The 27,619-nt window shown below is 50.9% G+C and overlaps 1 protein-coding gene across 2 annotated transcripts in view; it reads left to right on the forward strand.

Annotated features, from left to right (window-relative positions):
- Positions 1–344: 344 nt before the first annotated feature.
- The window catches only part of CAP2 (cyclase associated actin cytoskeleton regulatory protein 2), a 189,380-nt gene continuing 162,105 nt past the window's right edge, over positions 345–27,619 (forward strand). For both annotated transcript variants that reach the window (XM_077269938.1, XM_077269939.1), the window contains exon 1: positions 345–563. The gene's annotated coding sequence lies outside the window, so the exon portion shown is untranslated. The remainder of the gene's footprint in view (positions 564–27,619) is intronic.

Below are 27,619 nucleotides of genomic sequence, written 5' to 3' on the forward strand. Positions count from 1 at the left end.
TGTGTACTGTGCCAAGCATTGCTCATATGGGGGGGCACACTCCTGCACAGGGGCCCACCGGGGATTCACCTGTTCCCCATTGGGCCAGTCCCCAAGCCTGAATACAAAGATCTTGAAGATTTCTTTATATATTTTTGCCCTGGTATTTTCTAAAATCAAACGCATTCCGTAGTAAATAGCTTTTATTTATTCTTCATCCTCATCATCCTATAAAAGGCTAATCTGTACGTGTGAAATTTTTCAGAATGTGCACAGACCTGTATTCCTCTTTCACTATAGTCAGATGGCATGCGTTTTTTTACAGACTGGAGCTGTCATTCCTTTTCGTATATGTCCCTCCCCTCTCCCTTGCCTTGTCTGCAGCCTCCAGAACACTTGTCTTTATTTGGAGCTCCCGGAAACCCCGGCCACCTCTCGTTCATGACTGTCACCCGGAGAGACTGAGCTGCAGCCTGTGTTTATGTGTGTTCTCCTCCATCCCCGGTGCTGCATCTGTCCTATAACTGCTCCATTGATAATACTGGGTTTCATCGGATCTGTACCAGCCCGTCATCAGAAAGCAGGTAATGCCAGCTCGTCCTACTGCTGTGTGCGTCTGATTGTTACTGCCATGTCAGACATGTGGAGGAGATGAGCAGCTGAGCTGCAGGTGAAAGGACAGGCATCATATTCATACATCCACGTCCATTATCCTCATGTTCAATCACACTGACGGGTCACATCCAAATACCTCCCCTTTTAGATGCTTCACGTCTTCCAGCATGGCCATTAGCTCCCACCCACTCCCTCCCTTTCATTCTCCCATAGCTTGGCCTGCTAGATCCCATACTGCCTGAAGAACTGGGCAGGATGCTGTTAAATACTATACAGGTTCCTCTGTGGTTCTCATGGGCAATACCGGCATAATTTGGCTTTTATCTCACCTGGGTTTAGCCTTAAAACAAAAGTGATATTACTGTGTATTCATAAGCTTGGATTTATATACATTGCCTCATATTTACTTTTCTGATTTGCTTGTTAATCTATAGCTAGACGGTGACTTTGTCGCATAGATTAGCTGATACTGCATTTCATACATATGAGTTGTACTACCTAATCTAATGTAATTGCATGGTAAATTGCATTTTGAAAAGCACTACCTAAATCAACAGATATCACCTATTGTATCCTCACCCATCCCTTGTAGATTGTGAGCCTTCACGGGCAGGGTCCTCTCTGCTCCAGTGCCAGTCGTGACTTGTATTAAGATTATTGTACTTGTTTTTTATTATGTATACCCCTCCTCGCATGTAAAGCACCATGGAATAAATGTCGCTATAATAATAATAATAATAATATGTTGCCACGTACCATCCATCTTGTATTTCAGGTCATGGACCAATAGGGATCTATAATAATTGCAATACTGAGACTCCTCAGGTATAAGATGGTTACTTGCTTGGTTATAAGTCCGGGAAATATGGTAATTCTACAATTATATAATCGTACTAGTCCATACAGATCCTGTGCAGCATGACATAATACAATGTGATGTGCATTATGTAGAGACCAGATGGTGATTGGATCCAATTTTGCTATCATGGTTCCTGACTAAAACCCTGCTAAATGTCCATAAGTCGTAATATATGAAGACCTCTTTACATTTTAGTAATATCTTAGAAACCCTAACTTGAGATGAGCAGATTGCTGCACACAACCCTGGTCCACGATCCAGGTCAGTGGTCTCTGGCCAAGGACACGGGCTATGTGAATTTCCTTACCTTTTGGGATCCCAGGCTCGGCTTATGATTAGTCGGACTTGTTAGATGTCACATGTGGGCTGCACACTGCACAGATGGCGTCACACCAAGCCACCAAATTAAATGCTGTGCTAAGAATCCCAAAAGCTGAGGAAATTCGTGCAGATCCTGTACTTGCCCAGAGAGCAATGACATGGATTGTGGTTGCGCAAAGTGATCTGTTCATCTTTAACCCATCACCAAGTTAACCATTCTAATGTATTGTTCCTGGAAATCACAGGATCTATAGACATGGTAGTGATATGCACATCATGAAAAAATGGAGACTACATTTTCAAAACATCTCGATTTAATCAGTATCAAGTATGAAGGCAGACAGCGCAGGGGATATGTACTGAATGATCGCTGATTGATTGTTCACTGCACATAGGCCATCGGCTGCCATTGTTCTTGTCAGTGCCGATCCTGCTTACACAGGACGATATGCTGCCGGGAACGATGATCTTTTGTACATGACTATCATGAAATGAATGTTCCTAGGAAAATATTTAGAATTGAGAGTCCTCAGTGGTTGATACCTTTTATAGCGTATACCTTTACATTAAAAGGTATCAACCACTGAGGACTCTCAATTCTAAATATTTTTCTATCTACTGGCTAACACGGTACCAAGATATATATCTTTCCTGTTCCTAGGAATGCATATTCACGATAATTTTTCACTGTAAATGGATTACAACATATTACTACTCTAATCTATTGTTACCACATTGACTACAACAACTGATTGTTGTACAGCTGAACAGTTGCAGCATGCTACACAATTTCTAGTTGAGGCCTAGTAGTTAGGCTGCATACCAACCAGAAAATATAGGAGTACCAAGTCCAAGGAATCTATAAAAAAAGTATATACCGGTATTTATTATACATCACATAATAGTACTAACATCATAAATAAATCAACCATATAGTAGACATAGACATAAAACATATGGATCAACAAAGCAGGATCAGGTAAATAATGGCTGCAAATGTCCTGGCATAGACATGTAAATATCAAGTAAAGTGCCGAGTGCTAATGTCAACATGGGAAGCAATAGAATAAATATAGGTAAACTTGTTCATTTAGTCAATTTAATGCACATGTCAGGCTAAGTTCACACGTTGCAGAATTGCCGCGGAAATTTCCGCGGCAATTCTGCGCCTCCTGCCGCGGGCATGCAGAATTAGCATGCATATACCCGCAGAAAACTAGCGTTTTGCAAGCATAATTAGCTTGCAGAATGCTAGAGTTTTCCAAGCGATCTGTAGCATCGCTTGGAAAACTGACTGACAGGTTGGTCGCACTTGTCAAACATAGTGTTTGACAAGTGTGACCAGCTTTTTACTATAGATGCAGCCTATGCAGCATCAATAGTAAAAGATCGAATGTTTAAAAATAATAAAAAAAAATTAAAAACATGGTTATACTCACCTGCAGACCTCAGCGGCGTCCGTTCCTATAGCTGGAGTGCAGTGAAGGGCCTGCGATGACGTCACTATCTTGTGATTGGTCGCGCGAGTCACATGAGCGGTCACGCGACCAATCACAAGACAGTGACGTCATCACAGGTCCTGAACCACATCATCTATAGGAACGGAAGAGAGATCATGCACCGGAGAGGCGGGAACACTTCGGGGGCCATCAGAGGGTGAGTATAGGACTATTTTTTATTTTAATTCGTTATTTTTTACCAATGATATGGTGCCCAGTCCGTGGAGGAGAGTCTCCTCTCCTCCACCCTGGGTACCAACCGCACATAATCTGCTTGCTTCCCGCATGGTGTGCACAGCCCCGTGCGGGAAGTAAGCAGATCAATGCACTCCTATGGGTGCAGAATCGCCGCGATTCCGCAATTTTAATGAACATGCTGCGTTTTTTTCTGGAATGCGATTCCGCTCAGGAAAAAAATGCAGCATGTGCACAAAAAATGCGGAATGCATTCTATTGCATAGGATGCTTAATGTAAGCGTTTTTTTGCGGTTTTATAGCGTTTTTATAGCGAAAAACCGTGAAAAAAATGCGAAAAATATGCTACGTGTGCACACAGCCTTAGTTACAAGCCCTATGTACAACCAAGCCTAAATGGTAACCACACCGTAAAAAAGTTAAGCGAAATGAGCATTGGTGGCGGCGTGATGCGGGTCCTGCCATAACAGATGATGGGTAAGCACATTTAGGTTTGGTTTTATATAGGGCTTGTGACTAAAATGTGCATTAAATTGAGCACCGCTGTAGGAAACATGTTTGCAGCATGTCCAGGGTTGTCGCCGTCTGTGCCATGTTGTTCTATGTATAGGAGGTGCAGCATCATCCAGGGCACGTTGCAGTGTTTCATTATAATGCTTCAGGCCAGAATCAGGACACGAGAGAGAGAAGATAGGGGCCAATAATGACTGCAAGTTCTTCATAAGTTTCTGGGTGTTAATGGCCTGTATATTTCTATATGTGTGGAGAGTAGGGGTGACCTGAGTGGGATGGCAGTTCTTGATAGAGAATGAAAGAAAGTTGTGGTCACAGAGTGGGAGAGGGGAATTTGTGAAATCATCCACTGAGCAAAGTCGGGAGAAGACCATGTCGAGGGCGTTTCCGTCTTCATGCGTTGGAGAGTTAGTAAGCTGCGAGAGGCCGAAGAAGGAGGTTAGAGATAAAGGTGGGTAGCAGGGGGGAGAGGAGAAAAGCAATGGGGATGTTGAAATCACCCATGATGAGGGTGGGGATGTCACAGGAGAGAAAGTGTGGAAGCCAGGTAACAAAGTGATCCAGGAACTGATGGGAGAGGCCCGGAGAACGATACACCACCGCCACTCACATGGAGAAGGGATGTAGAGTCTGACAGCATGGACCTCAAAAGAAGGGAAGACAAGTGAGAGTACTTGAGGGATAACCTGAAAGGTACATTTGGGTGACAGGAGCAGACCAACGCCTCCACCTGCTCTGTTGTCTGATTTTGGGGTATGAGAGAAGTGTAGTCCACCATATGAGAGAGCAGCAGTGGTGTCTGACTGCTGGATCCAGATTTCAGTAAGAGCCAGAAGGTTAAGAGAATCAGAAAGGAAGAAGTCATGGATGAAGCAAAGTTTATTACACACTGAGCGAGAATTCCAAAGGGCACAATTGAAAGAGACAGAAGGCACACAGGGAATATTAATAAGGTTAGAGGTGTTTCGAGTGTAGCAGTTGGGGGGGTTGACTTGCTATAAAATGAGGGGCCAGGGTTGGGAGAGATATCTCCTGTGACTAGGAGAAGGAGGATAGAAAGAGTGAGCAGATGGTTAAGTGATTTGTGAGAGCGTCTCGTATGTTGGGACTGAATGGATCTGTGCAATTTAGCAATGTGAAAAGAGCATGATTGCTGCACATAGGAGAGGAGAGGAGTGAGAGACCAACATGGAAGGAGTGTAAAGAGTTAGGGCAAGGACGGTGGATGTGAGTGAATGCAGCAGCCAGAATATAAATTATACAAATGCATATGGTAAATATTTGTTGTAAATGTACTGGGAGTAGGTTTGTTTAAGTGTCTTACCTGTCTCCTGCCCTGTCCAACTGCCATGGTATAACTGCCGATACTTTCATAAAATGTACTTAGATTACATGTGCATAAATTCTAACCCCTGCATAAATGCCTCCCCAGGCTATGCCTCAATATATAGGAGGCTAGCTCTAAAATCTCTCACAATAGTACCTCGTTAGTAGTGTTGAGCATTCCGATACCGCAAGTATCGGGTATCGGCCGATACTAGCGGTATCGGAATTCCGATACCGGGATTCCGATACTTGGCGCGTATCGGATACCGGAATCGGAAGTTCCATGATTCAAAATTCAGAAATTCAGCCAATGAGAAAGATTCCAAGTGTGGGCACATCCTGTTTAGCATGGAGGGCATGAAAGTACTGGCAAGGCTGTGATTGGCTGCTGAAATGATGTCATGATGCAGTTTAAAAGTCGCTGGCGCCATTTTGCGATCACTCTGCTGTGAATTCAGTTAGTGACAGGACGCTGTTTGCTGACTGAGGGACAGTTTAGAGATAGCGATTTGCTTCTTTGTGCTTTCCAAAGGCTAATTTAGCAACCGCTGTGTTCACCTACTATTCACCTTGCTTTTGCCTTGTAGCGCTGTTTTCACAGCGATCTGCAAGGTCTCTCTGTGTGTGTGTGTGTGAGTGCAGCCCACTCTCTAGTCTGAGTGCAGCCACATAGGCCATCCATAGCTGGTTGTATTCAGTTCAGGGAGGGTGGTTCATTGCCTCATACTGTCCTTTTTTTTTTTTTTTTTTGAAGTAGTGCAGGCTGCTGCACATTTTTTCAAATAATTCCTATTAGTGTCTTTCCACCCGTCTCCATCTAATTTGTGGAAAAACACTACATAGGATAAAGTAGAGGAGGGTTTTTGGGCCTTGCAGCGCCGTTTACGGCTGTCTGCACGGTCTCCGTGTGACTGCAGCTCGCCCTGTAGTCTGTGAGCAGCCGTAGCTTGGTTGTCTCCAGCTCAGGGTTGTTCACTGCGTCATACCGCCAAATCAATTTTAATTTTTTTTCAAGTACTGTAGTCTGCTGTTAATTAATTTAAAAAAATCCTATTAGTGTCTTTCCACCCGTCTCCAGCTAATTTGTGGAAAAACACTACATAGGATAAAGTAGAGGAGGGTTTTTGGGCCTTGCAGCGCCGTTTACGGCTGTCTGCACGGTCTCCGTGTGACTGCAGCTCGCCCTGTAGTCTGTGAGCAGCTATAGCCTGGTTGTCTCCAGCTCAGGGTTGTTCACTGCGTCATACCGCCAAATCAATTTTAATTTTTTTTCAAGTACTGTAGTCTGCTGCTAATTAATTTAAAAAAATCCTATTAGTGTCTTTCCACCCGTCTCCAGCTAATTTGTGGAAAAACACTACATAGGATAAAGTAGAGGAGGGTTTTTGGGCCTTGCAGCGCCGTTTACGGCTGTCTGCACGGTCTCCGTGTGACTGCAGCTCGCCCTGTAGTCTGTGAGCAGCCGTAGCTTGGTTGTCTCCAGCTCAGGGTTGTTAACTGCGTCATACCGCCAAATCAATTTTAATTTTTTTTCAAGTACTGTAGTCTGCTGCTAATTAATTTAAAAAAATCCTATTAGTGTCTTTCCACCCGTCTCCAGCTAATTTGTGGAAAAACACTACATAGGATAAAGTAGAGGAGGGTTTTTGGGCCTTACAGCGCCGTTAACGTCTGTCTGCACGGTCTCCGTGTGACTGCAGCTCTATCCGTTGTCAGTTCAGCCCCCAAAAAAGAAATAAATAATAAAGTTCACCAAACACACCAGTTACACCACTTTACATTTGTGTAGGCCACATTAACTCATATTAAAGTCTAGTCCACACTTTAGCTAATTAGTGTTTCTTATACCTGTTAGGAGGAGTTTTTCAGGAATAAGCACACAAAGCCGTTAGTACTTTTCTGCTTTTCTTTATCAGTCAACCACGATGAAGAAGGCAGTGAGTAAGGCACGTGGGCGTGGGCGCGGAGCAGGGAGGGGACGTGGGGATTCTGTGCCCGCTGCGGGCACCGGTGACTCATCAGCACCCACTTTCACGAGGGAACAGTCGTTCATGCGCAGCTTTGTCGCCGAGCGCCGTACACCGCTGCTGCGTGAAGACCAAATTGAAGCCGTTGTGGGATGGATGGCAGCTAATGCATCAACTTCCATTAGTGCCACATCCTCTCAGACACAGAGCACTGGAGAGCAGCCATCTGTCTCTTCACCACCTGCCAAATTGCCCAGGCAGACAGAGAGCCCAGGACAGGAGCCGTCTCTACTTCTGTTCTCTGAATCTCTTGGCTTGGAAACAGGGGGCCAGCCAAGCAGCATTGGAGAAATGGAAGAAGAGGCAGGGTGCAGTGATGCCCAACAGCTTTTTCTCTCTGAGTCTGAAGAGGCGGGTGGGCCAGTGGCTCCGTTCACCACATCGCAGGCCGCATCAGCTGATGATGACACTCAGGTGCCACTTACTGGTGCGTGCTCTGCTGCTGAGACTACCCGGGAGGAGCAGTTGGGGGCAGAGGGTAGTGTGGATGACGAGGTCCTTGACCCATCTTGGCGTCAGGGACAGGAAGGTGGTGGGAGCAGCTCTGAGGAAGAGATTCCCCGTACGGTCCAAAGAGGGAGAGGGAGGGGGAAGACTGCGGATCCTGCAGCCTCCGCTTTGGCACCCGTAAGGAGCATGTCTCTTCCAAAAGTCAAAAGGGGGGCTCCCAAGACTTGCAGTGCCTGGTCCTTTTTTGACACAGTTGCAGATGACATTTGCTATGTCAGATGCAAGGTGTGTCATCAAAAAATCAAAAGAGGTCAAAAAGTCGCCAACCTCAATACCTCCAACATGTGGAAACATGTGCGCAACAGGCACCCGGCGGAGTTAGACAAACACACTGAAGAGCTAGGCCAACCAACAGCGGCAGCTACCACCTCTTCAGCTCGTGTTGCCTCTTCCTCTAGCTCACACGCAGCTGGTTCGGCTTCCTCCCAGGATCGCCGTGGAAGAACCTCTGGCCCTGTTGTCCAGAGACCCGCTGTAATTCCACCCGCAGCACCACTTTCCCAGTCAACCCCACACTCCCAGCCCAGTCTACAGCCATCGGTAGTACAGGCATGGGAGAAAAGGCGGCCTTTCTCGTCAAACCACCCACGAGCACAGGCTCTGACTGCAGGCATTGCCAAACTTCTGTCACTGGAAATGCTGTCATTCAGGCTGGTGGAGACTGACAGCTTCCGTGACTTGATGTCATTGGCAGTCCCACAGTACAGTGTGCCCAGCCGCTTTTACTTCAGCAGGCAAGCCGTCCCTGCCCTGCACAAGCATGTGGAGGGACACATAAAACATGCGCTACTGAACGCCGTCAGTAGCAAGGTCCACCTCACCACCGATGCGTGGACCAGTCAACATGGACAGGGGCGATACCTTTCCCTCACTGCCCATTGGGTTAATGTAGTTGAGCCGGGTACAGACCGTGCGAGTGGCGCAGGACGTGTCCTGCCCACTCCAAGGATTGCAGGAATCCATTCTGTACGCATTGACTCCTCCTCTTACACCAGTTCCTCAGAATCATCGCTGCAGGAGCCGTCACAGTCCACCTCCACATGGACCCGTGATGAACGTGTACCTGTTACGACCGACATGAGCACAGCCGTGGCCAAACGTCAACAGGCCGTCTTGAAATTAATTTTTTTGGGGAATCGTAGCCACACAGCGCAGGAGCTCTGGAATGCCATCAAGCAGGAGAGCGATGTGTGGTTTGAGCCAGCGAATCTCCAGCCAGGCATGGTAGTGTGTGATAATGGCCGAAATCTGGTGGCAGCCCTGGGCCTCGGCAACCTCACTCACATCCCATGTCTGGCACATGTGCTCAATTTGGTCGTGCAGAGTTTTTTGAGGGACTATCCGGATCTTGATGCACTGCTGCACAAGGTCCGCCTAGAGTGTGCTCACTTGCGGCGTTCCAGCACGGCAAAAGCGCGCATTGCGGCTCTGCAGCGCCGACACCGCCTGCCGGAACATCGCATCATATGTGACCTACCTACCAGGTGGAATTCCACGTTACATATGTTGGAGCGGTTGTGTGAGCAGCAGCAAGCTGTAATGGAGTACCAGCTGTATCAGGCGCACAAAAGTCGCAGTCAGCGCCGTACAGACTTCACAACCACAGAGTGGGCCACTATGAAGGATGTCTGCCAGGTTTTGCGTCCCTTCGATTATTCCACGCGGATGGCGAGTGCAGATGATGCACTAGTCAGCATGACTGTCCCCCTTATCTGCCTGCTTGAAAAATCACTGCAAGCGCTAAGGGATGATGTTGTGGAAGAGGTGGAGGATGAGGATTCACCACTTCCATCATCTTCTGGACAGTCAGCGCCACGTGGTTCCTCACAAACGCGTAGGCAGGGGACAGTTTGTGAGGAGGATGAGGAGGAGTCAATGGAGGAGGAAGACATCCGTCCAGAGGAGGGAGTTACACAATTGTCCAGTACTCAGTGTGTACAGCGAGGGTGGGGTGATGACGAGCGGGCAGAGATCACGCCTCCAGCTGGGGACAGCGTTTCTTGGGCAGTTGGCAGTCTGCAGCACATGGTGGATTACATGCTGCAGTGCCTGAGAAACGACCGCCGCATCGACCACATTCTCAACATGTCTGATTACTGGGTGTTCACCCTCCTCGATCCTCGCTACCGGGACAACGTAGAAAGCCTCATCACACCGTTGAACCGGGAGCGAAAAATGCGGGAGTACCAAGACACACTGGTCAGTTCCATCATCTTCTCCATTCCAACTGAGAGAAGTGCTGCTAGTGCATTCCAAAGCAGCTCAGTGCGTCCAGGCAGTGGTGGAGGCTCTGCACAAAGAGGGAGCAGAAGCAGTGCCTCTGCCCAAGGCAAGACCAGTATGGCCCAACTGTGGCACAGTTTTGTGTGCCCCCCACAAAAGTCTACACCATCACAGACGGCTCCAGTCAGCAGGAGGCAACGGTTCCGTCAGATGGTGACAGACTACATGTCTTGCCCTCTTGCTGTACTCCCAGACGGCTCTTCCCCTTTCAAGTTTTGGGTCTCAAAGCTGGATACATGGCCAGAGCTAAGCCAGTATGCATTGGAGGTGCTGTCTTGCCCTGCGGCCAGTGTATTATCGGAACGTGTCTTTAGTGCTGCAGGTGGTGTACTAACTGACCGTCGCATGCGACTATCCTCCGATAACGTTGACCGGCTTACTTTCCTGAAAATGAACAAGGCCTGGATCTCGCAGGAATTTGCCACTCCTCCTCCTGATTAAATAATTAGGTCACTGTATACGTTATCCAGGTCTCCTGTTGTGTTCATCTTTCAACCACCTGAACTTACATTCCTGGGCTCCAACAACGCCAGTTGAGGCTCAGAAGTGCCATCTGCACAGTCAAAACATACGACCCAGTGTTATTGGGTTTCAGTAACGTCAGCTGATCCCCAGCTGTGTAGCCGGCAATGTGTCCTGCGACCGCCACGCTGACACAACTGAAATGTAAGGGAACCTGTCCCCCCCCCCCCCCAAGGCGTTTGTTACTGAAAGAGCCACCTTGTGCAGCAGTAATGCTGCACAAGGAAAAGGTAGCTATTTTCATTATGCTCCTTGCACACGCAGAACTTAACACTTATAAAATGTGTCCACTGATACCGTAAAACCGTCCCGGAGGTGGGACTTTCCTTCGTAATATGACGCAGCACAGCTGTCATTCCTACCCCCTCGGCGCCGTGCCCCGGCTCCTCATCGTTGTTTGATTCCGTCCCGGAGCCTGCGCTGTTATGTTATCCCTTGGCCAGGCACACTTAGCGCTGCCCATCTTCTGACATCATTTGGTGTCAGGCTGGCTGCGCCTGTGCGGCCGCGCTGTCCGAGAGCCCGCCTCGCAGTGTGGTCTAATGTAATCCCACCGCGGGCCTGGGATCAGTGGCCATGCGCAGTGCATATCCTCGCCTCTCGCTCCACTCCCTACGGCTTCTTCAGACTGTGCGGTGCCAGCTGATCCGTAATAGCATGCCACGGCCGTGGCAGCGCACAGTCTGAAAAAGCCGTAGGGAGGGGAGCGAGAGGCGAGGATATGCACTGCGCATGGCCACTGATCCCAGGCCCGCGGTGGGATTACATTAGACCACACTGCGAGGCGGGCTCTCGGACAGCGCGGCCGCACAAGCGCAGCCAGCCTGACACCAAATGATGTCAGAAGATGGGCAGCGCTAAGTGTGCCTGGCCAAGGGATAACCTAACAGCGCAGGCTCCGGGACGGAATCAAACAACGATGAGGAGCCGGGGCACGGCGCCGAGGGGGTAGGAATGACAGCTGTGCTGCGTCATATTACGAAGGAAAGTCCCACCTCCGGGACAGTTTCACGGTTTCAGGGGACACATTTTATAAGTGTTTAGTTCTGTGCTTGCAAGGAGCATAATTAAAAGAGCCACCTTTTCCTTTTGCATCTTTTGAGCTGCACAAGCTGGCTCTTTCAGCTACAAATGCCTTGGGGGGGGGGGTTAAAGGTTCCCTTTCTCCAATCAGGCTTCGGCCTACATTGTGTTCCTCTGCTTCTACTGCTGTCCCTGGGCTCCAACACCGCTAGTTGTTGCCTGGTAGTGCTGTACGCACAGTCAACAGTCGCTCCTCTGTTATTGGGGTTCAGTAACGTCAGCTGTTCCCCTGCTGTGTGTGTGGCAATCCCTCCAACCTCCTCCAACCTCATCCAAACTCCTCCTCCTCCACCTGTCCCTGGGCTCCAACACCGCTAGTTGCCGTCCAGAAGTGCTGTACGCACAGTCAACAGTCGCTCCTCTGTTATTGGGGTTCAGTAACGTCAGCTGTTCCCCTGCTGTGTGTGTGGCAATCCCTCCTACCTCCTCCAACCTCCTCCTACCTCCTCCTCCTCCACCTGTCCCTGGGCTCCAACACCGCCAGTTGCCGTCCAGAAGTGCTGTACGCACAGTCAACAGTCCCTCCTCTGTTATTGGGGTTCAGTAACGTCAGCTGTTCCCCTGCTGTGTGTGTGGCAATCCCTCCTACCTCCTCCTACCTCCTCCACCTGTCCCTGGGCTCCAACACCGCCAGTTGCCGTCCAGAAGTGCTGTACGCACAGTCAACAGTCCCTCCTCTGTTATTGGGGTTCAGTAACGTCAGCTGTTCCCCTGCTGTGTGTGTGGCAATCCCTCCAACCTCCTCCAACCTCATCCAAACTCCTCCTCCTCCACCTGTCCCTGGGCTCCAACACCGCTAGTTGCCGTCCAGAAGTGCTGTACGCACAGTCAACAGTCGCTCCTCTGTTATTGGGGTTCAGTAACGTCAGCTGTTCCCCTGCTGTGTGTGTGGCAATCCCTCCTACCTCCTCCTTCCTCCTCCACCTGTCCCTGGGCTCCAACACCGCCAGTTGCCGTCCAGAAGTGCTGTACGCACAGTCAACAGTCCCTCCTCTGTTATTGGGGTTCAGTAACGTCAGCTGTTCCCCTGCTGTGTGTGTGGCAATCCCTCCAACCTCCTCCAACCTCATCCAAACTCCTCCTCCTCCACCTGTCCCTGGGCTCCAACACCGCTAGTTGCCGTCCAGAAGTGCTGTACGCACAGTCAACAGTCGCTCCTCTGTTATTGGGGTTCAGTAACGTCAGCTGTTCCCCTGCTGTGTGTGTGGCAATCCCTCCTACCTCCTCCAACCTCCTCCTACCTCCTCCTCCTCCACCTGTCCCTGGGCTCCAACACCGCCAGTTGCCGTCCAGAAGTGCTGTACGCACAGTCAACAGTCCCTCCTCTGTTATTGGGGTTCAGTAACGTCAGCTGTTCCCCTGCTGTGTGTGTGGCAATCCCTCCTACCTCCTCCTTCCTCCTCCACCTGTCCCTGGGCTCCAACACCGCCAGTTGCCGTCCAGAAGTGCTGTACGCACAGTCAACAGTCCCTCCTCTGTTATTGGGGTTCAGTAACGTCAGCTGTTCCCCTGCTGTGTGTGTGGCAATCCCTCCAACCTCCTCCAACCTCCTCCTACCTCCTCCTCCTCCACCTGTCCCTGGGCTCCAACACCGCCAGTTGCCGTCCAGAAGTGCTGTACGCACAGTCAACAGTCCCTCCTCTGTTATTGGGGTTCAGTAACGTCAGCTGTTCCCCTGCTGTGTGTGTGGCAATCCCTCCTACCTCCTCCTACCTCCTCCACCTGTCCCTGGGCTCCAACACCGCCAGTTGCCGTCCAGAAGTGCTGTACGCACAGTCAACAGTCCCTCCTCTGTTATTGGGGTTCAGTAACGTCAGCTGTTCCCCTGCTGTGTGTGTGGCAATCCCTCCAACCTCCTCCAACCTCATCCAAACTCCTCCTCCTCCACCTGTCCCTGGGCTCCAACACCGCTAGTTGCCGTCCAGAAGTGCTGTACGCACAGTCAACAGTCGCTCCTCTGTTATTGGGGTTCAGTAACGTCAGCTGTTCCCCTGCTGTGTGTGTGGCAATCCCTCCTACCTCCTCCTTCCTCCTCCACCTGTCCCTGGGCTCCAACACCGCCAGTTGCCGTCCAGAAGTGCTGTACGCACAGTCAACAGTCCCTCCTCTGTTATTGGGGTTCAGTAACGTCAGCTGTTCCCCTGCTGTGTGTGTGGCAATCCCTCCAACCTCCTCCAACCTCATCCAAACTCCTCCTCCTCCACCTGTCCCTGGGCTCCAACACCGCTAGTTGCCGTCCAGAAGTGCTGTACGCACAGTCAACAGTCGCTCCTCTGTTATTGGGGTTCAGTAACGTCAGCTGTTCCCCTGCTGTGTGTGTGGCAATCCCTCCTACCTCCTCCAACCTCCTCCTACCTCCTCCTCCTCCACCTGTCCCTGGGCTCCAACACCGCCAGTTGCCGTCCAGAAGTGCTGTACGCACAGTCAACAGTCCCTCCTCTGTTATTGGGGTTCAGTAACGTCAGCTGTTCCCCTGCTGTGTGTGTGGCAATCCCTCCTACCTCCTCCAACCTCATCCAAACTCCTCCTCCTCCACCTGTCCCTGGGCTCCAACACCGCTAGTTGCCGTCCAGAAGTGCTGTACGCACAGTCAACAGTCGCTCCTCTGTTATTGGGGTTCAGTAACGTCAGCTGTTCCCCTGCTGTGTGTGTGGCAATCCCTCCAACCTCCTCCAACCTCATCCAAACTCCTCCTCCTCCACCTGTCCCTGGGCTCCAACACCGCTAGTTGCCGTCCAGAAGTGCTGTACGCACAGTCAACAGTCGCTCCTCTGTTATTGGGGTTCAGTAACGTCAGCTGTTCCCCTGCTGTGTGTGTGGCAATCCCTCCTACCTCCTCCAACCTCCTCCTACCTCCTCCTCCTCCACCTGTCCCTGGGCTCCAACACCGCCAGTTGCCGTCCAGAAGTGCTGTACGCACAGTCAACAGTCCCTCCTCTGTTATTGGGGTTCAGTAACGTCAGCTGTTCCCCTGCTGTGTGTGTGGCAATCCCTCCAACCTCCTCCAACCTCATCCAAACTCCTCCTCCTCCACCTGTCCCTGGGCTCCAACACCGCCAGTTGCCGTCCAGAAGTGCTGTACGCACAGTCAACAGTCCCTCCTCTGTTATTGGGGTTCAGTAACGTCAGCTGTTCCCCTGCTGTGTGTGTGGCAATCCCTCCTACCTCCTCCAACCTCCTCCTACCTCCTCCTCCTCCACCTGTCCCTGGGCTCCAACACCGCCAGTTGCCGTCCAGAAGTGCTGTACGCACAGTCAACAGTCCCTCCTCTGTTATTGGGGTTCAGTAACGTCAGCTGTTCCCCTGCTGTGTGTGTGGCAATCCCTCCAACCTCCTCCAACCTCATCCAAACTCCTCCTCCTCCACCTGTCCCTGGGCTCCAACACCGCTAGTTGCCGTCCAGAAGTGCTGTACGCACAGTCAACAGTCGCTCCTCTGTTATTGGGGTTCAGTAACGTCAGCTGTTCCCCTGCTGTGTGTGTGGCAATCCCTCCTACCTCCTCCTTCCTCCTCCACCTGTCCCTGGGCTCCAACACCGCCAGTTGCCGTCCAGAAGTGCTGTACGCACAGTCAACAGTCCCTCCTCTGTTATTGGGGTTCAGTAACGTCAGCTGTTCCCCTGCTGTGTGTGTGGCAATCCCTCCAACCTCCTCCAACCTCATCCAAACTCCTCCTCCTCCACCTGTCCCTGGGCTCCAACACCGCTAGTTGCCGTCCAGAAGTGCTGTACGCACAGTCAACAGTCGCTCCTCTGTTATTGGGGTTCAGTAACGTCAGCTGTTCCCCTGCTGTGTGTGTGGCAATCCCTCCTACCTCCTCCAACCTCCTCCTACCTCCTCCTCCTCCACCTGTCCCTGGGCTCCAACACCGCCAGTTGCCGTCCAGAAGTGCTGTACGCACAGTCAACAGTCCCTCCTCTGTTATTGGGGTTCAGTAACGTCAGCTGTTCCCCTGCTGTGTGTGTGGCAATCCCTCCTACCTCCTCCTTCCTCCTCCACCTGTCCCTGGGCTCCAACACCGCCAGTTGCCGTCCAGAAGTGCTGTACGCACAGTCAACAGTCCCTCCTCTGTTATTGGGGTTCAGTAACGTCAGCTTTTCCCCTGCTGTGTGTGTGGCAATCCCTCCTACCTCCTCCAACCTCCTCCAACCTCCTCCTCCTCCACCTGTCCCTGGGCTCCAACACCGCTAGTTGCCGTCCAGAAGTGCTGTACGCACAGAGCCAAACACCTCGCCAATGTGTTAGTGGGGTTCAGCACCGCCAGCTGTTCCCCTGCTGTGTATACGGCAACGTGTACTGCGACCGCCACGCAGACACAACAAGTTAAATGTAAGGGAACCTGACCCCCCCCCCCCCCAGGCGTTTGTTACTGAAGGAGCCACCTTGTGCAGCAGTAATAATGCAAAGGGAAAAAGTGCCTCTTTTCGTGATGCTCCTTGCACATGCTGAACCTAACACTTATGAAATGTGTCCCCACACAGCGTTAAACCGTCCGGTAGGTGGAACTTTCCTTTGTCGTGTGACGCAGCACAGCCATCATTTTTACCCCCTTGGCGCCGTGCGCCCACTCCTCAGCGTTGTTTGAATCTGTCCCGGAGCCTGCGCTGTTAGGTTAGCCCTTGGCCATGCACACATGTTGCGCTGCCCGTCTTCTGACCTCATTTGGTGTCAGGCTGGCTGCGCCTGTGCGGGTGCGCTGGTCGAGATCCCGCCTCGCAGTGTCGTCTAATGTAATCCCACCGCGGGCCTGTGATCCGTGCCCGTGCGCAGTGCATATCCTCTCCTCTCACTCCCCTCCCTACGGCTTCTTCAGACTGTGCGATGTCAGCTGGTCCCTAATAGCATGCCACGGCCGTGACAACGCACAGTCTGAAAAAGCCGTAGGGAGGGGAGTGAGAGGACAGGATATGCACTGCGCACGGGCACGGATCACAGGCCCGCGGTGGGATTACATTAGACGACACTGCGAGGCGGGATCTCGGCCAGCGCACCCGCACAGGCGCAGCCAGCCTGACACCAAATGAGGTCAGAAGACGGGCAGCGCAACATGTGTGCATGGCCAAGGGCTAACCTAACAGCGCAGGCTCCGGGACAGATTCAAACAACGCTGAGGAGTGGGCGCACGGCGCCAAGGGGGTAAAAATGATGGCTGTGCTGCGTCACACGACAAAGGAAAGTTCCACCTACCGGACGGTTTAACGCTGTGAGGAGACACATTTCATAAATGTTTGGTTCCGCATGTACAAGGACCATAATTAAAAGAGCTAAGTTTACCTTTTCCAGCATTAGTGCTGTACACAATGGCTCTTTCAGCTACAAACGCCTGGGGGGGGGGGTGTTAAAGGTTTCCTTTCAACTTGCTCGAGTGCAGGCTTCGGCCTACACTCCGCTCCCCCTGCTCCTCCTGCTGACCCTGGGCTCTAACACCGCCAGTTTTTGCCCAGATGTGCTAGCTGCACAGAGAAAAACACCAGCCAATGTGTCAGTGGGGTTCAGCACCGCCAGCTGTTCCCCTGCTGTGTAGCCGGCAACGTGTCCTGCGACCGCCACGCAGACACAAGAACTGAAATTGAAGGGAACCTGTCCCCCCTCCCCCAGGCGTTTTTACGTTATCCAGCCACCTTGTACAGCGGTAATGCTGCATGTGTGCAAGGTGGCTCATAAACGTATTCTCCTCGCACATGTGGAACTGAAAACACGTCTGAAATGTGTCCTCTGTGTGACCATTTAACCGTCCCGGGGGTGTGACTTTCCTTTGTAATGACACGCTGCAACCCCCTTGGTAGCGCTGCCCGTCTTCTGGCATCATTGTTTGGCTGGCTGCGCCTCTGCGGCCGCCCTGACCCACACAACGCCCCTCGGTGTCTTATTTATTGGGACTGCGAGGGTGTGATTGATGGGCAGGATCAGTGCATCAGTTCGCCTGTCCCTCCTCTCCTTCCGCCTTCTTCGGACTGTGCGGCTTCATGGCCGTGGCATGCGATAAGGGATCAGATGACGCCGCACAGTCTGAAGCGGGTGTAAGGACCCGCGTGTGAGAGGCGAACATATGTGCTGCGCCAGGCCCTGAATCCCAGCCCCGCAGTGTTTTAACAATGTTAAGACACTGCGGGGCTGGGATTCATGGTCATCGCGAACCGCAACGGCCGACATTAAATGATGTCAGAAGATGGGCAGCGCTAACGGCGCTAGGCCAGGGGATAACACGACAGCGCAGACTCCTGTACAGCAAATAACAACGCTCAGGAGGCTGCACCCAGCACCAAGGTGGGATTCTTGACATCTGTGCTGCGTCTCATTACAAAGGGAACTCTCGCCTCCATTACACAGTTTGACTGTATAAAGGGCTAAATGTTATACGTGTTCCATTCAGCGTGTGCAAGGAGAAAAATTACAAGAGCAACCTTTGACTTGCGCAGCACTACTGCTGCATAAGCTGTGGCTCTTCTACTTTGTAACCCCTGAGGGGGGGTTAAAGGTGACTTTTGAAATCGGTTCAATTAGGCTTCGGCCTACACTCTGCTCCACCTGCAGAGCCCGGGCTCCAACAACGCTAGTTGCTGTCCGGAAGTGCTGGCTGCACAGAGCCAAACACCTCGCCAATGTGTCAGTGGGGTCCAGCACCGCCAGCTGTTCCCCTGCTGTGTAGCCGGCAACGTGTCCTGCAAAAGCCACGCAGACACAACACACCCAAAGCTGCCGCCTGTGCAGGCTTCGGCCTACACTCCCCTCCCCCTGCTCCTCCTCCTCCTGCTCCTCCTCCTGCTGTCCCTGGGCTCTAACACACCGCCAGTTTTTGCCCAGATGTGCTAGCTGCACAGAGAAAAACACCAGCCAATGTGTCAGTGGGGTCCAGCACCGCCAGCTGTTCCCCTGCTGTGCAGCCGGCAACGTGTCCTGCAAAAGCCACGCAGACACAAGAACTGAAATTGAAGGGAACCTGTCCCCCCTCCCCCAGGCGTTTTTACGTTATCCAGCCACCTTGTACAGCGGTAATGCTGCATGTGTGCAAGGTGGCTCATAAACGTATTCTCCTCGCACATGTGGAACTGAAAACACGTCTGAAATGTGTCCTCTGTGTGACCATTTAACCGTCCCGGGGGTGTGACTTTCCTTTGTAATGACACGCTGCAACCCCCTTGGTAGCGCTGCCCGTCTTCTGGCATCATTGTTTGGCTGGCTGCGCCTCTGCGGCCGCCCTGACCCACACAACGCCCCTCGGTGTCTTATTTATTGGGACTGCGAGGGTGTGATTGATGGGCAGGATCAGTGCATCAGTTCGCCTGTCCCTCCTCTCCTTCCGCCTTCTTCGGACTGTGCGGCTTCATGGCCGTGGCATGCGATAAGGGATCAGATGACGCCGCACAGTCTGAAGCGGGTGTAAGGACCCGCGTGTGAGAGGCGAACATATGTGCTGCGCCAGGCCCTGAATCCCAGCCCCGCAGTGTTTTAACAATGTTAAGACACTGCGGGGCTGGGATTCATGGTCATCGCGAACCGCAACGGCCGACATTAAATGATGTCAGAAGATGGGCAGCGCTAACGGCGCTAGGCCAGGGGATAACACGACAGCGCAGACTCCTGTACAGCAAATAACAACGCTCAGGAGGCTGCACCCAGCACCAAGGTGGGATTCTTGACATCTGTGCTGCGTCTCATTACAAAGGGAACTCTCGCCTCCATTACACAGTTTGACTGTATAAAGGGCTAAATGTTATACGTGTTCCATTCAGCGTGTGCAAGGAGAAAAATTACAAGAGCAACCTTTGACTTGCGCAGCACTACTGCTGCATAAGCTGTGGCTCTTCTACTTTGTAACCCCTGAGGGGGGGTTAAAGGTGACTTTTGAAATCGGTTCAATTAGGCTTCGGCCTACACTCTGCTCCACCTGCAGAGCCCGGGCTCCAACAACGCTAGTTGCTGTCCGGAAGTGCTGGCTGCACAGAGCCAAACACCTCGCCAATGTGTCAGTGGGGTCCAGCACCGCCAGCTGTTCCCCTGCTGTGTAGCCGGCAACGTGTCCTGCAAAAGCCACGCAGACACAACACACCCAAAGCTGCCGCCTGTGCAGGCTTCGGCCTACACTCCCCTCCCCCTGCTCCTCCTCCTCCTGCTCCTCCTCCTGCTGTCCCTGGGCTCTAACACACCGCCAGTTTTTGCCCAGATGTGCTAGCTGCACAGAGAAAAACACCAGCCAATGTGTCAGTGGGGTCCAGCACCGCCAGCTGTTCCCCTGCTGTGCAGCCGGCAACGTGTCCTGCAAAAGCCACGCAGACACAAGAACTGAAATTGAAGGGAACCTGTCCCCCCTCCCCCAGGCGTTTTTACGTTATCCAGCCACCTTGTACAGCGGTAATGCTGCATGTGTGCAAGGTGGCTCATAAACGTATTCTCCTCGCACATGTGGAACTGAAAACACGTCTGAAATGTGTCCTCTGTGTGACCATTTAACCGTCCCGGGGGTGTGACTTTCCTTTGTAATGACACGCTGCAACCCCCTTGGTAGCGCTGCCCGTCTTCTGGCATCATTGTTTGGCTGGCTGCGCCTCTGCGGCCGCCCTGACCCACACAACGCCCCTCGGTGTCTTATTTATTGGGACTGCGAGGGTGTGATTGATGGGCAGGATCAGTGCATCAGTTCGCCTGTCCCTCCTCTCCTTCCGCCTTCTTCGGACTGTGCGGCTTCATGGCCGTGGCATGCGATAAGGGATCAGATGACGCCGCACAGTCTGAAGCGGGTGTAAGGACCCGCGTGTGAGAGGCGAACATATGTGCTGCGCCAGGCCCTGAATCCCAGCCCCGCAGTGTTTTAACAATGTTAAGACACTGCGGGGCTGGGATTCATGGTCATCGCGAACCGCAACGGCCGACATTAAATGATGTCAGAAGATGGGCAGCGCTAACGGCGCTAGGCCAGGGGATAACACGACAGCGCAGACTCCTGTACAGCAAATAACAACGCTCAGGAGGCTGCACCCAGCACCAAGGTGGGATTCTTGACATCTGTGCTGCGTCTCATTACAAAGGGAACTCTCGCCTCCATTACACAGTTTGACTGTATAAAGGGCTAAATGTTATACGTGTTCCATTCAGCGTGTGCAAGGAGAAAAATTACAAGAGCAACCTTTGACTTGCGCAGCACTACTGCTGCATAAGCTGTGGCTCTTCTACTTTGTAACCCCTGAGGGGGGGTTAAAGGTGACTTTTGAAATCGGTTCAATTAGGCTTCGGCCTACACTCTGCTCCACCTGCAGAGCCCGGGCTCCAACAACGCTAGTTGCTGTCCGGAAGTGCTGGCTGCACAGAGCCAAACACCTCGCCAATGTGTCAGTGGGGTCCAGCACCGCCAGCTGTTCCCCTGCTGTGTAGCCGGCAACGTGTCCTGCAAAAGCCACGCAGACACAACACACCCAAAGCTGCCGCCTGTGCAGGCTTCGGCCTACACTCCCCTCCCCCTGCTCCTCCTCCTCCTGCTCCTCCTCCTGCTGTCCCTGGGCTCTAACACACCGCCAGTTTTTGCCCAGATGTGCTAGCTGCACAGAGAAAAACACCAGCCAATGTGTCAGTGGGGTCCAGCACCGCCAGCTGTTCCCCTGCTGTGCAGCCGGCAACGTGTCCTGCAAAAGCCACGCAGACACAAGAACTGAAATTGAAGGGAACCTGTCCCCCCTCCCCCAGGCGTTTTTACGTTATCCAGCCACCTTGTACAGCGGTAATGCTGCATGTGTGCAAGGTGGCTCATAAACGTATTCTCCTCGCACATGTGGAACTGAAAACACGTCTGAAATGTGTCCTCTGTGTGACCATTTAACCGTCCCGGGGGTGTGACTTTCCTTTGTAATGACACGCTGCAACCCCCTTGGTAGCGCTGCCCGTCTTCTGGCATCATTGTTTGGCTGGCTGCGCCTCTGCGGCCGCCCTGACCCACACAACGCCCCTCGGTGTCTTATTTATTGGGACTGCGAGGGTGTGATTGATGGGCAGGATCAGTGCATCAGTTCGCCTGTCCCTCCTCTCCTTCCGCCTTCTTCGGACTGTGCGGCTTCATGGCCGTGGCATGCGATAAGGGATCAGATGACGCCGCACAGTCTGAAGCGGGTGTAAGGACCCGCGTGTGAGAGGCGAACATATGTGCTGCGCCAGGCCCTGAATCCCAGCCCCGCAGTGTTTTAACAATGTTAAGACACTGCGGGGCTGGGATTCATGGTCATCGCGAACCGCAACGGCCGACATTAAATGATGTCAGAAGATGGGCAGCGCTAACGGCGCTAGGCCAGGGGATAACACGACAGCGCAGACTCCTGTACAGCAAATAACAACGCTCAGGAGGCTGCACCCAGCACCAAGGTGGGATTCTTGACATCTGTGCTGCGTCTCATTACAAAGGGAACTCTCGCCTCCATTACACAGTTTGACTGTATAAAGGGCTAAATGTTATACGTGTTCCATTCAGCGTGTGCAAGGAGAAAAATTACAAGAGCAACCTTTGACTTGCGCAGCACTACTGCTGCATAAGCTGTGGCTCTTCTACTTTCTAACCCCTGAGGGGGGGTTAAAGGTTACCTTTGAAATTGGTTCAAGTAGGCTTCGGCCTACACTCTGCTCCCCCTGCAGAGCCCGGGCTACAACACCGCTCGTTGCTGTCCGGAAGTGCTGGCTGCACAGAGCCAAACACCTCGCCAATGTGTCAGTGGGGTCCAGCACCGCCAGCTGTTCCCCTGCTGTGTAGCCGGCAACGTGTCCTGCGACCGCCACGCAGACACAACACACCCAAAGCTGCCGCCAGTGCAGGCTTCGGCCTACACTCCCCTCCCCCTGCTCCTGCTCCTCCTCCTTCTCCTGCTGTCCCTGGGCTCTAACACACCGCCAGTTGGGGCCCAGATGTGCTAGCTGCACAGAGAAAAACACCAGCCAATGTGTCAGTGGGGTTCAGCACCGCCAGCTGTTCCCCTGCTGTGCAGCCGGCATCGTGTCCTGCAAAAGCCACGCAGACACTTGCTCTTGTACCTTCTGCTCCCCATCCTGGTTCCAGTACCGTCAGCTGGTTCCGGGCAGAGCCTTTGGCTTAGGTGCCTCCCTTTGGTATCCGAGTTCCACCAACGTCAGGTGGTCCTTGGTAGTGCTTTCAGGCACGGGTACCTCCTGCTTAGTAACCGGGTTCCAGTAACGTCAGCTGGTCCTCGGTAGTTCCATTGGCTCTTGGACCTTCGGCTACCCATCCGGGTTCCAGCACCGTCAGCTGGTTCTCGGCAGTGTCTTTTGCTCTTGTACCTTCTGCTCCCCATCCTGGTTCCAGTACCGTCAGCTGGTTCCGGGCAGAGCCTTTGGCTTAGGTGCCTCCCTCTGGGTATCTGAGTTCCACCAACGTCAGGTGGTCCTTGGTAGTGCTTTCAGCACGGGTACCTCCTGCTTAGTAACCGGGTTCCAGTAACGTCAGCTGGTCCTCGGTCGTTCCATTGGCTCTTGGACCTTCGGGTAGCCATCTGAGCTCCAGTTCCATCAGCTGGTTCTCGGCATTCTCTCAGCCTTCTTGTACCTTCTGCTGCATTTCCAAGTTCAAGAGACTAAACACGATGACCCGGAAGACCACCCCTAAGATGACGACGACACCAGAGACGACAACCACCGTGATGACGACGACCCTGGAGACGATGACCCTGAAGACCACCCCGATGACGACGACCCCGGAGACGACCCCGATGACGACGACCCCGGAGACGACGACCCTGGAGACGACGACGACCTGGAAGACCGAGAAGCAGAAGAACAAGAGGCTGCAGAACAAAGAGCAGAAGGACATTAAGCATAACACAAAATATCAGAGCAAAAAATATTATGTAAATTATAAGCAGAAGAAGACTAAGCAGTGTATGGGGGTGAGTCCGTTCCTCCTCGTGGTGCCCCTGGATAAAGCCTGATGCTGCAGGCCAAACTGAACGCGGACAAATGTAACTGTTTTGTGACAGGCAGAACGGAAGGTGTAATCTTCAAACTTTTATAGATAACAACTACGGGAATGCCTGTCACAAATAAGAATATGATGAAGAAGTAGAATATGATGAAGATAATAGTAAAATAAAAAGAATATGAACAATGTAACCCAAAAAATAATAGGTAGAAGATGAAGAAGAAGATGAAGAAGGTGAAGAAGTTGATGTCAAAGAAGCTGATGATGAGGATAATGAAGAAGAAAGCGTGGGAGAAGTAAAAAAGAAGGTGAAGGGCGTGGAAGTAGTGAAACATCAATATCTGACATAAAAAAAAAAAATAACATAGTCAAATTCTTTCTAACGCCGAACGTCATAAAAAAAAAAAAAAAATCCTGCTATTCTATTAGATTGGGCTAAACCTCTGTGCCTTTAATGTCTCCGCCACGTCCCCCAATACATCCTACATTATTCTTAGTTGTTTTCCTTCATGTAGAATGAACCTACAAGTGTATAAAGGGTTTATTTTAATTCCGATATTTTCGTCCCATTGACTTGCATTGGGATCGGGTATCGGTATCGGATTGGATTCCGATACTGTGACGGTATCGGCCGATACTTTCCGATTCCGATACTTTCCGATATCGGAAAGTATCGCTCAACACTACTCGTTAGCAATCAAACTAAGTTGAGGCAGCAGGACACAATACATGTAGTGAACAGATAAACAAGTGTCCAGGCCTACATGGATCATAAACCACTTTGAAAAAAGTTACTTGACCTCACAGCATAAGGGGACAAGCAGAGTAAGTTGAATGAGTTAAATACCATAACATAAGCTTGCTAAGATGGCTAGCAGTGGCTGGATATATGCTGTATTCAGGAGTGTCCTTTCTATATGTGTTTGCCTGAGACATAACCACATGGTTATTAGTCCCTTTGGCATTCGTTTACTGATGGTGTCCTATATGGTCTGTACTTATTTTATGGTGAGCTTGCATGCCAGGATGGCTGTGGGTTCAATTTTGTACTGGAGGAAAAAAATGAAAAAGTAGTAAACTACATTTTGGTGTCCGCCTTGAATAAGCTTATACTGCCAAAAATGATCCACAACAGAGCCCACAATGTCTATGTCTGCACCATAATAGTCAGCGGCCCATATACGCATACACTCAAATCCATTTTTGTGTGAGATCGGATGTAAGCCCCAGCAGGTGCCACCGAATGTGGGAATGGACGCAGAGTGAAAAGCCCTCATGGAAAAGATTTAACGCCAGAAAACTGGGGAATAATACTTGATGATTTGACTTCTAATTTGCCTCCCCCTTGTAGATAGCTACTACAAAATTTTGAGCTCCTTGTGTAGGTGCAGAGTTGCTACTCTGGTTGTCTGCCCCCAGTTGTTACTGTGCACCATATAACTACCTTCCATGGAGGTCGAGTCTAGAGAGCAGTGTTCCTTTGCAAAATGACAGAGGCTACTGGTGTCTGATGTAAGGAGCTGGAGATGATGTCCATGTTCCCCCTTGAAGAACATGTGTATTGTTGCTGTGTAATGTGAACTGTGAAATTCATTATGGTGTTGCTATTGTATTCTGCCCAGCAACAGGTAGTTGACAGGGAAAGTAAGAGTTAATGGTTGGGACTAGCCGCAGAGTCGGAGGGACTAAGCTAAAGGAACAAGAGATAGTTCCCATTAGAACATCAGAAAAGGTCTTGAGAAAAGACCTAAGGTCTAATGTGAGCAGTGCCGCATCATGTGGGTGTCCCTAATGAGAGACAAGACAGAGGATAGATAGCAAGATGCTGAGCAGAGAAGTAGAAGAGAAGTGACCGAAGGAACAGAGTAATAGATCGGGGAGGGGTCCTGGGTCAGGACGCCCAGCAGTATGACCCAGAGTCGATCATTCATAGAGGTAACGGGCCTAGACTGGACAGAGTATGTAAGATGAAAAGAATAGCCCGGGCGGGAATTCCAGAGCGTCAGAGACAGAGAAGATAAGTACCGGCCATACTGGCAATATACCAGAGTTCTCTAGAGGGGAAAGAAGATGCAGAACCGCTGGTTGCGTAAAGGGCTCTTGCTAGCTGGTAGATGGACTATAGTACTGAGCTACGATAAAGATTGAAAGAGGACAGCGCCACACCAGGAAGTGATAGACAGCAATACACTTTATTCTGCCTCCTGCGGCAACGTTTCGGTCCGAGGACCTTTTTCAAGCACAGTACAAGCATGTTTCAACCACCATTATATACCAATAGGTCCACCCCCATGGTTAACAAACAGCCAATGAGGGTGTCACAATCACATAGAAAAAATAGCGATATTCTAAATCCCATAGAAATACATAAAAACAGTATAATATATCCAACAAACAATGCTCAACCCCCTTGCACATAGGAAAACACCTCTTGATCTATCCCTTTAATGTATCCCACCTCATAAATCCAGTGTATATGTTCCCGGCTTCCCTCATGTAAACATACACGATCTTCCTATTGGGGCAATGCATCGGTGGTTACCATGGCTCCGTGGGTGTGTACAAAACGGGCGCAGCCAAATCAGGCTGCAGCGCTGGTCCCATGTGACCGCACTGTGTTCAGTATACAGCGCCCATCACCCCACAGGAAGCACCACCACTGCGCATGCCCCAACAGAGGATCCGCCCACTGGAGTCCTATTCCCCAGGCTGTAGAGGATCTCACACGGACGACACTACATAGCACAGGCTAAGAAGACCACTACGCATGCCCCAGCAGAGAATCCGCCCACTGGAGTCCCAATGCAGGGCTTCTATTTACCGTGCTGCAAACCCCATATCATACAGCACAAATTAAGAGGCAGTCCATCAATGTACATGTCCTTAAAAGGCATCCCAAATCATGATCGATATCATAATGTGCATGTCCTTAATACACCAGCTGCCCATCCGAGTCCAGGGCCGATAGTAAAGTGCACAAATCCAAAATGTCATGGTCTCAGTTCCATTCCATATAATTCCAGTTTCATGGAAAATTCCAATGCGCATGGTATATAGCATTCACATGGTTTTTACTTCATGCATATATTCCAGGAGCCGGGACCACCGAATATATTTATTCCACTTCCAAAGAAAGGCAGGTATGGGTGACGTACCAAATCTATCATATACTGTGTGCAGTGTCCATAATTCACCAGCAACCTTAAACATCTTCTTATTCCCAGAGCCTTGTTCAGACCCTACAATAATATATCGAAGGAAAAAAGAAAGAAAAAAGCAGTTCCGATCGCACAATATACAGATCCCTATATATTGGGAAAAAAACCAACCTAACAAGGACATCTAGATATTTTATCACAGTAGCGGACATACTATCTAATGAGGATGGATACATAATACATCATGATCACATTATGGGATACATTATACCATCCCCATAAAAATACCGACATATTCAAACCCACATAACACATATAATAAGGGGAGGTAGAGATACCTAATCATAGGGGGTATCACTTTTTTTTAAAAACAAAGCAAAAACACAAATAAGGTTAAAAACAATACACTGATGAAGACCCACATTCAATCTCATGGGCGCTAAAGGACATAGCCCTATAGTAGGCAACTCTGTTGGTACTCAATGTTCATACCTCTTGGGGAGAGTGTATCAAGCTCAAATATCCACTTGAGCTCCTTCTTTTTCAACATAGAAACTCGATCCCCACCACGTCTAGGTACAGGGACATCATCTATAATCCTGTATCTCAACTGATTAACTGAGTGTCCCATTTCCTGAAAATGCCTCGGCACCGGGAGTTCGATACGCTTAGTTCTTATAGTACTTTTGTGTTTACTGATCCTAGTCCTGACCTCCTTAGTGGTCTCCCCAACATAGTAGAGACCACAAGGACAGCTAAGGACATAGACCACAAAATCACTTGTACAAGTATAGCGTTTACGTATCTCATACCTTTTACCCG

Source organism: Ranitomeya variabilis, chromosome 6, assembly GCF_051348905.1.
Source record: "Ranitomeya variabilis isolate aRanVar5 chromosome 6, aRanVar5.hap1, whole genome shotgun sequence".
In the NCBI taxonomy this organism is placed as follows: Eukaryota; Metazoa; Chordata; class Amphibia; order Anura; family Dendrobatidae; genus Ranitomeya; species Ranitomeya variabilis.